The sequence below is a fragment of the Motacilla alba genome, chromosome 4 (genome assembly GCF_015832195.1).
Source record: "Motacilla alba alba isolate MOTALB_02 chromosome 4, Motacilla_alba_V1.0_pri, whole genome shotgun sequence".
NCBI lineage: Eukaryota > Metazoa > Chordata > Aves > Passeriformes > Motacillidae > Motacilla > Motacilla alba.
In genome coordinates this window covers 71,829,436-71,839,657 of record NC_052019.1, presented here as the reverse complement: position 1 = coordinate 71,839,657, position 10,222 = coordinate 71,829,436, and positions in this window count along the sequence as shown.

Genomic DNA, 10,222 nt, shown 5'->3' with positions numbered 1-10,222 from the left:
ATCAGACAGTTGGGGTGCTTATCTGTGGGTGATCACTTCTACCTTTTGATGTTCCCCGGCTGCTGTTTGGACAAGCCCATTCGGGAGCTGTTCCAGAAAAGCAGCTCCGCTTTACGGTTTTAGCAGAGTAAGGCAGGATCTGATCCTTGATGTAAACACGTCTTCAATAAAACAGGTGCATTTTATCTTCTGCAGTTCCCTGCCTCCAGCAGCCAGGTCAGTCCTGTGCACCTCCCGCTGCTCCCTCTGCTCCCTCTGCCTGTGTATGGCATTCCCAGGGACAGGCCACAGCTTGCCAAAGGTTCCTTTGATGCTGCGTGCGCAGGCTGCAGAGGATGAGTCGATGCTGAGGACAAAGTGCTGCTTCATGGAAAAGGGAAATCACTGGGAGCAGGCGTGACAAGAGAAGAAGCCCCTAACTTCCTGGGGACAAGAGGGAAAAGAGGGACTTTAAAGATGGTGTCTCCCCTGAACTTGCTTGCAGACATGCAGGGGCAGTTGGGATGCCACTGCCTTCCTCCAGTCTGGTGGGTGACATCCCACCCGTTTTAAGTGAGAAGCTGCCTTGGTCCTACGTGAGCTTTCTACCCTTTCTTTCTTTTCAAGCCAGTAGCAGGAATGACCTCAGAGGCCCTGAGTCATGGACAGCCACATCAGCCCAAACCTGTGCCCTCTGGTCTTTAAAAAACTCTTCCTAGAGCAGGTCTCTCTTCCATATTTAAAGGCCCATTGAACCAAGTAAGCCATTGCCAGTTGGACAGGACTTTTTATTCCTTTACCAGTTTGCACTTTGCCATATCAGTGATTTCCATTTTCACTTACCTGTCCTTCTCATGCACGGAGTTCCTCTTGCTCCTGGGGCAGTTACAGTCAGCTTCCATATCTTAGCAGTTGCCACACGGTGATTTGACTTACACAACGTAACAAGTAGCACACAGGAAATGAGAGGAGAAAATATTTATGGGAAATGGAATTTTTGAGGAGCAGGCCACTTAGTGAAGTTTGCCTCAGATGCTCTGCTTGGAGGTTCTTTTGCTTATACGCCACATAATTTCTTAGGCAGGGGATGGAGTCATTTCCCTGTATATGTAACTGTAAGTTCTTTACGATAGAACCACAGAAGGGGGTCAAATAGAAATGCTGACTTGAAAGGCTAAGATTTCAGGAGCTGAAGATCAGCGTGGGAAGTTCTAAGTTAAGCATTGCTCTTGCAGTGGTGATACAAATTTAAACAAGAGGAGCCTTTTCCAGGTTTCTTTTGCAATGGATCAAAATCTGACTGGCTCGTTCCAGTAGGTCACAGTCCAGAAAGCCTGCAGCTTGTCCCAGGCCTCCGGACACCCTTGACATCCTCAGCCCTGAGCACCAGCGGTGCCCAGGCTGGGTGCATCTGCTCATCAGCCAGCCTTTTGGCTTCCCAACCACACCCTTGTGCAGGGCATTCTCCCTCTTTCTCGCCTTCAAGCTTCCTTCACAGAGGGACTGCTCCCCTTCCCTTATCATAACTCCAAAGGATATACTTGTAATTTTTATTGATTTCTTTGTGTTGAGATTTGCTTTCAGAGTTATGTTTATTACCATCTCATATCCTTTATGCAATACATCACTACTTTTTTGACAAAAAAGGTATTGTCACCAGTGTCAAATTGAAACACACTTCTGTTATGGCAACAAAGCAATTGCATTGTTGAGACAGCAAGTTCATGTTCTTTAGGATTCCTGTTCCATTGGAAATTGACAGCTCTGGAGTCTTGCTCCTGCCCAACCATGGAAAAAGCTACAAAGTACTGCTGATTGATGATGTGACTATTGATACAAATCATTCCCTAGATAATGGGAGGTGCTTTCTGGAGACCTCTCATACCTGAGCATAACTGAGTGTTAGCATCACTGATCTACTGAGGCGTTCCAAGGTACATCTGACCTCTGTCCCATCAGCCTGGTTACCAGCTCCTGGGTGGGAATGCAAGTGGAAAAGTACTGCCGAGGTGGACTTCCCTCGCCTCCACCTCAACAGCCAATGACATGGCATAGCATGCCTGGTATCCTGCATTTCCCAAGCATCCTCTGTGCTAGGGAGGGAGCTCTGCGCTGGCTGCAATAGATGGAGCTGATAAGGTGTGCCCACGGCACCTACTGGGAGTAGGTCACACGAGGCATGGCTCAAGATGGCAGCACCAGGAATTCCGTCATGTCTGGTTGATCCGCCTTGATTGCAGAGACGATCAAAGCATCCATAAATAGTTTAAGTCACCTGTCCCCTTGTGAAGGACTGGCAGGAATACTGGGGTTTAGGTCACAAAACAAGCAATTATGTGCCAAGAGGAAATTGCCCAAATATTCGCAGTGCATTGTTGCTTTTCTTCAGTTCAGCTTCGTGGTGCGTCAGTTTCAAAGGGTCAGTCATATTTCCAGAAGACACACGTTTCTGAACTGCACTGTGTGTCCCGTTAAACCAGGGTGTGCCCTGAAATCCTGCAATCTGAGCCTGACCCTGGGGAATGTGGTGGGTGTGGGGACAGCAGGCCAGGAGCCCCTGGGTGCCCTCCCTAACGCCTGACTTTCCTCGCATGTGGTCGCTGCTCTGCCCTGGGAAGCAGCCCAGCTTTCTCAGGCTGCCGAGGAGCCAAGCCCCCTGCAGCCCGCAGTAGTCCTGCTTCTGAAACAAGTCATACTGACTGCGAGAGAGGTGAGAAGCAGCCCGCTCTGAGCCCCCTCCCCGCAGCTTTCTTGTGTTTCATGAGGCTTTTCTGGTAGGAAACAAAGGAAAGAGAAGCCCACCCGTGGGGAGAGTCCTGATGTCAGGAAGGAAGTGATTAGATGGTGACATTCAGAGCTCCAGTAGCCAGCCTTTCCCTACCAAAAGGAAGTGCTCCTGCTTTGAAGTTTATTTGGAAAGCTTTAAAAATACTTACTAATTGAGGAACACTTTGCAATGTAAATATGCTCCCTTGGTACACTAAGAATTAGATAACAAGCTCATAGCTCTTTTAGGAGCACAGCTTGTCACCGCCAGAGCCTCTCTCGAAGGCCTTGGGTTATCCTTTTCCCCTCATTCACAGTGAGTGGTTTCTGAGCTGAAACAATGCCACGTGCAAGTGTGTATGCTGGGTGTCTCTCTGACCAGTCTAGTGTCCCATCTGCAGCAACAAAGAGCTCCAAAGGGGCCTGAGGGAGTTGGTGCTGATCTGGAGCTGGGAGCCGTGGCAGTGTCTCCATGAGGACACGCAGGTCACGTAGCACACCAAACCGTGTTGGAGCCACGTGCCAGACGGGAGAAGGTCCCACAAAGTGTAAGCGATGGATTGTTTCTGCGAGATAAATGTGTGTAGAGTTGGCTGGAGCCAGTGTGACCTAACGGGGGCATGCTCGGGCAGGGGAGGGGTGGGAATAGGGAAATCAAAAATTGACTGCTCAAAGTGATGGGTGGGGGTTGAGAAAGGGTGTGCTGCTCAAGCAGAGATTCAGGCCTAGAGAAAGGCATGCCAGGGAGTAAAGTATGGGCCTGTTGTCCCAGCCAGCTTCCTCCTTGTGAGCCTTGTCCGTATTTGCCTTATCTGTAAAATACCCACCTCTAGGTGTTGCCCTGTAATCTTTCCAGCTTTTGGATAGCTGTGGAGGAATAGTAAAGGTGGGAGCAAACATGTTTTATGTAAGCCGCAGTCCTAGAGGCATCCCGGTCTGGTTCTAGCAATAAATTTAGTGTTCCTTGCAGCTCACAGACCTAATTTCCTTTGCACATCCCTCAGCCAGCCCTGAGTGCCCCGTGTCAGGCTGTGACCCAGCTGTACGGAGAGACTGGCTGGCAGCAGTGCTCCTTTGACACTTGCATCATGCTGCAGTGATTCAGGGGGGTCAGGAGCAGGTCTGCAGCATGCAGAGAACCTACTCCTCAGAGGAAACCAGTCACAGGAGATAGCAAGGGCTGGTTTTCGCTCATTTGATAATGCCACTGTAGAACTAAGAATGAACGTCATGCACAGCCAGTCATTTGCAAATAATCAATCTAAAGTAAATCATCCAGTTGCTTTTCCTTCAGGTGTAGACAACTTCCAGGTCCTGGCTGGGTGGGGGATTTCCTGTCTGCGTTTGGTTTGTACCTTTTCCAAGGCCTGCGGTTTGCCAGCTGGTTCATGCCTCCCATTAACACCTGCTGCATGTTTAACTCATTCCTAATTTTATGGCTGGGGCCTGCCTTCTGCAACTGGCAGAATCTATCCTGGCAGCTGAGTCTGTCTGTGCCTTCCTCTGCCTGCTGTGAAGCCAGAGGGTTTGCTCAGTTTTGTTTTGCCAAAATTTACCTTGAGAATATAGAAAGGGAAACCAAATAGGAAGAAGGGGAGCAACACGGAAGCACAGCTTCCAAGTTTTCTCTGTTCAGCTGCCAGCAGGCCATGCAGAGCCGCGCATTCCTCTTGAGTTTTCTTTGCCCCTTGGTCTCTTGGTCTGACACCGTTTTGAGAGAGAAGCCATCTGAAATGGGGATTTTCACCGCTTTCTTTCTTTCCTGAGGAATCTCAAACTTGGGGGGTTCTTTGGGGGCCTAGAGAGGTGCAAGACATACACACGCACCCGTGGAAATCTGCCCGGAAAGCCACCGAGATGCAGGGAGAACCTGAGTGTGGGCTCCTCTGGCAGGTCCGGGTTACAGGCCCCAGCTGTGAGCAGAGAGCTGAGGCAGCTGCAGGGCTCCAGCCAGCTCACACGCGTTGCTGGAGGTCGGGCACAGCAGGCACCTGCAGCACGTGTTTGCCAGCAGCCTCCAAGGAAAGCAGTACTGCTTTCCACTGCTGGCAGAGGCGACTGCACCTTAGGAGGGGCTTTGGGAAACAGCTGCTGTCCATCTGTCATCTTCTCAGAAGTGGGCAGGTGTGCTACATCATCCATCCTGTTATCCTGACACTTCATTTGGGACATTCTTCAGGGTAATACAGTAAAAAGAAATGTAAAAATCTGCAACTAACAGGTATTTGTAGGCAGGTTAAACGGTGTGTACCTGAGAAGCACATATTTTGGCTAATGTCCTGTTGCATTCCCAAGCAACAGGGAAGAAGGAATATGACAGTCACGTTATCTGCTGAATCAGAAGTCTGCTCCTCTGATGAGGAGCTGGGAGCACCACCAGGAACATTCAAACAGGAGCTGAAGGTTGAAGAAAATTTCCTCATAGCCACCCCATTGTAAAAGCTGCGTTGCAAGGGTAAAAGCAGAAATGGAGGGGAAATTTCTCCCTTGTTCCTTTCTGCCCTCTGTTGGGGTCAAAGCAGGAGATTTCTAGAGCAAAGGGCAGAGTGACTCAAGTGTACATGAAACTTTGCCGGGAAATGGTCTCAAGTCCCTCAATACTGACATCAGAGCACTTCACCCCGAGCACCGGGCCCCGCTCACGCCCTCACGCGCTCTGTGTGCAGGGCAGGGGCACTCGACTTTGGGTGGCCAGGTCAGATTGGAGGGATGATGCAACCAGCCCCAGAGTGCACAGCCAGTACTCAGCTTCAGCTAAAGGGCACCTGACAGAGCTGCACACAGTGCAGACGCTGCTGTGGACTTGCAGAGCACATGATCAATGAGGGCCAGTGGCAGCCTCTGGGGCTGCCTCTTTCCCTCTCACAGGAAGGGGAGCCTCTTGCTGGGTGCTGCCAGCGTGAGCAGGGAGCAGAGGGGTACCTGCAGCTGAGGGTGCTCAGAGCAGAAGCCTTGCATCACTTGCCCAACAGTTGCCCCTGTCGTTCCCAGCGGAGCTCATAGCGTGTGAGATAACATCGGCTGCAGACAGCTGATGACAAGGTGAGTGTAGGTGTCTAAGAGGTTTTAAAGAAAACAACAGAGAAAGTTTGTTCTTATCCAAGCGGATTTCCTGGAGAGATGAGTGAGCCTGGCATGTTTCCACTCTGCCTTTGGCATATGCCTGTACATCTGGCAGGCTGACACAACCTCATTCATTTCTACTGAGAAAGGAGCAGTTGCCCTTAAAAGTACCGTGTTAGAGCCTGCTGCGTCCCTGCCTCTGCTGCAGCAGCTCCTGGTCTTGTGCCCCCTCTGGGGCAGCTCAGTGGGACGGAGCAGGGAAGAACTAACTTCCATGGAGAGCATCTTGCTGCCGTCACCTTGGCATGCCCTGCCTGCTGTCTTCACTCGCTGCTTTGTGCCAAAACTGTCTCCTACCACGAGCAGATCCCGTAAGTCAGACCCTTGGTAACTCCTCGTATTCCTGTGCTCGTTTGTGGTTGTGACAGGCCACACAAGCCCTTTGCCCTTTTGCTCATCACCAGGCATCCAGATAGGTCTTCTTTGCTTTAGCCACCTCAGGAAATGTTTTTCCTTTGTTTTAAATAAACTTATGTCCTGACACTGAGCCAGCTGCTGGAACTATTTTAGGATGAAGATTACCAGGATTAGATAGCAGGAGAGTAAGTTGTATTATAGCTGTTTCTGACAGGCCTGTTGAAAACCAAAAGCAGCCGCCTAGTTCGCTTGGAAACCATTCCCCTGATGTAAACGGCTGCATCCCGAGGCGTTCATTCCAGCCTGCAGCCGGCTGGGTTTGGTCCATCCGTGAGTAAACCCTGACATCTGGTGGCCACACTAGAGCTTGGCAAGCTTGGACACCTGGATCCCAGCTTCCCAGGATCAGTGTGGCGCGTGGTGATGGACACAGAAATATGCCGGGGTATAAACAAGGGCTAAATGATTACCTTGGCAGCTTTCTCCCTCCCGGCTGCACACATGTCCCCGAGCCACCGGGAGAAGAATGCAGCCTGGGGCAAACCTGCTGGTCTGGTCTCCGTTTAGGAAATCTGGGATCAGCATGATTGAGAAGGACATAAGCACCAGCTCTGTCTTTGGCCCCAGCGTGGCTCCAGTGCAAGCCAAGAAGCCCAAGAGCAAGCTGGTTTCCTGATGTGGATGCTGAACTTGCCTTCCTCGGGCTCACCACATGGCTCCCTGGTGAAAGACAGGGTATTCAGAATTTCCTGCCTTGCCTATAGCCCTGCTGCACCTGACAGCTCAGGAGCTGTCAGGGAAGCTCTAGGAGTCCCTCTGTGGAGGTGAAACTCAGATGAGAGCCTTCTCACTCTTGTCTTAGATGCTCTCAAGCATCCCTTAGTTGTAGGAGTGCAGAGCCAGGCACACACCTGTGCTGCTTTGCTCGTTTTCATGGGGACATTTTGAGACACAGCCAGGGGCTCACATAAAAGCCAGGCTGTTCTGCCCTTGTCTAAATGGAGGCCCAGCAAGAGAGGAGTCAGCCGTGGCTCACCGCTGCAGCGTGGGGCTGGTGCTGTGAGCAGTGTGCTCAGTGCCAGCCGCTGAGAAGCACGTCTGTCTCTGCCCCGTGTGTCACGTAGCCTGGCCATCCCGTCCCACAGAGATGGGATCTGGCTGCAGGGGCTGCCCTGCTGACACGGGCTGGGGGGTCCCCCTGCGCTGTGCCTCAGGTCTCACCATCAGCAGGGCTAAGTCAGTTTTCTTGCTGCTGAGCTCATCTGTCACTTGCTGTCCCAGGGTTGCTCTGAGGCCACTCTGTAACACCAACCCCGGAGCACATTTTTTCTCAAGCCCCTTCCCGTGTGCAGAGGCAGCAGCCCGAAGAGCCACATCCCTTCTTGATTGGCACTACTGATTGCAGTGTTTCCCTGCAGGCAGGACGGCTGGCTGCCCTGGGGTCTGCTACAACACGTGCTGCCTGCCAGCAGCGTTAATGACCCCTGACTGTCCCCTCCGTGCCCAGCAGGACACTTGAGCCTGAAGGCACAACACTGCACCAATGGTATTTTCAGCCTTGGCCTGACCTTCACATCAGCCTCAGCTGATGCCATTGCATCACCACGTGCTCCCGGTAGGATGTCCTTTATCGAGAACAGTGTCATAAGGTTATTGGTTTCTTATAGAGGTGATAGGACACGATCACAAGCTTGTTCAGACCCAATTCTTGTTTCTGAAATGTCATTTCAAACAAATATCATGTTCTAGCCCCTGCCTCATGGAGAAAAGGAGCTGGATATGTACTGTAAAATCCAGAGCCTGCACAGCAGAGCTACAAAATTAGCAAAGAGCAGCTTGGAAGTACTACAACTACATGTCTAGTGACAGATTCACCACCTGCCTCCACAGACAGGGCCTGTGGGTTTTCAAAAGTCATTTCAGCTGGATCAGCATAGCAGGTGAGCACGGGGACTCGAGCTGTAGGAGCCCCTTCCCTGCAGCCATTTCTGCAGAGCTACGCTTTGGGGCTGTTCCGTGCCTGTGTTCCAGCGGTGCCACGCGGCTGTGAGGTACCAATGGGCCAAGTGGCACGCCAGTCACACCTTCAGCAGCAGCTGAGAGGGGCAGGGAGCTAATTAGCAACCTATTGCGCTTCTCTTCCCACAGCAGAGTTTGGCTTTAGAAGCCAAGCGCAAACCTGGCCCCTCACAGGGGCTCTGCCCTTGTTTGATGGCAGCTGTCCTTCTGCTGCTGTCCATGTGCACATAAATGCACAAAGCTGGGGTAGCCCAGTCAGCATGCTATTTAAAGGAGGCACTGCCTGCTGAACACTTGGGCACTCGTGAGGAACAGGAGGAAAGGTCCTGATTCTCCTCCAGGCCTCTTAGGGGCTAAGCGAGGAAGCCTGCAATAGCACAATAGCAAATGACACTGCAGGTGGCATGGGGGCCCCTCACCTATCCCAAGGGGTGTTTGCCAGTATTAAATCCCCCTCAACCACCACTCATGGCACTCACCTGAGTGCCACACGTGCTGGGGCTGATTGGCTGGCAACCAGTTTCCCCCTCAATTAGTCCCCAGTCTCTCCCCATTCAACCTTCTCCTCATTGCTATGGTTTAAAGAAAGGGAGACAATCTTTCTAGTCAAGTATTCACAAAAAGAACTGTCTCTTAGGCTTGTATGCACTGCTGAACCCTTTGTTGAAAATAAATCCTAGGAAAAACTTCACACAAATAAAGAGAGCTTGGCAGTTTTTGAGCTTGCAGGAGACCAGCAGCTGGCAGAAGCTAGTAACACAGGTCATGCTGCTTTTGCTTCCCTGAAACCCCTATTTGGCAGACAGCTAGTCCGGAAAACGGTATAGCACCTGTCTTAAAGAAATGACAAAGCCCTCCTGTGCTCAGACCGAGCAGCACAGCACTGCTCCTGGAAACACATCATGGAAAGGGTGGATGGGAAGGGACTGCCTGCCTGGTCTGGATGTGCTGTGTAAGGCCCAAGAAACCCATCATGGAAAGGGTGGATGGGAAGGGACTGCCTGCCTGGTCTGGATGTGCTGTGTAAGGCCCAAGAAACCCATCATGGAAAGGGTGGATGGGAAGGGACTGCCTGCCTGGTCTGGATGTGCTGTGTAAGGCCCAAGAAACCCATCATGGAAAGGGTGGATGGGAAGGGACTGCCTGCCTGGTCTGGATGTGCTGTGTAAGGCCCAAGAAACCCATCATGGAAAGGGTGGATGGGAAGGGACTGCCTGCCTGGTCTGGATGTGCTGTGTAAGGCCCAAGAAACCCATCATGGAAAGGGTGGATGGGAAGGGACTGCCTTGCCTGGTCTGGATGTGCTGTGTAAGGCCCCAGCTCTGCTGCTGGCACATCCTCATCAGGGTTACTTGCTCCTGCTCTTCTCTCCTGGTGCTCTCTGCTCAGCACCTCCTTCTGTTTCTCTGTATGTGAGCACATGCAACAAGCAAAGGAGAAATCTGTGATGCATTTCCCTTCTTGCTGGCAGCAGCTGCTTGCTTTGACAGAAACCCTGTGCAAGGGATCCGTGTGGAAAAGGCCCGTGTTCACAATATCCCAGTCACAACAGGACAAGAAAAGACTCCAAGGAACTAAGAATAAATCTGGTTTTCATGACACAGCCAAGAATGCAGACCGGTTAATACTTCAATTTGACAGCAGCACAGTTATCACCAGACACGTCTACAACCAGCAGGAAGACAGACCGCTAGGATGGTGCAATCAAATAATCCACAAAACAGGTTTCCTAATTGGCAAAGACACTGGGAACAGGCTTTTTTACAACCTGTTCCAAACCAGTTTGTCTGTCTCCTGCACTCCCTACCCCCATCCCCTTATCTCTTCCTTCCTTTCTGCAATTTTAAACACTTTCAAGTGGCATCCTCAAGGAAGAATTTCCTACGCATAACACAGCAAAGGATGGCAACAAAAAATTCGTTGAAGAGTCCCATCCTTTGGGAGGAGCAGCACAGGCCAGGTCTGGCTGCCAGATGAA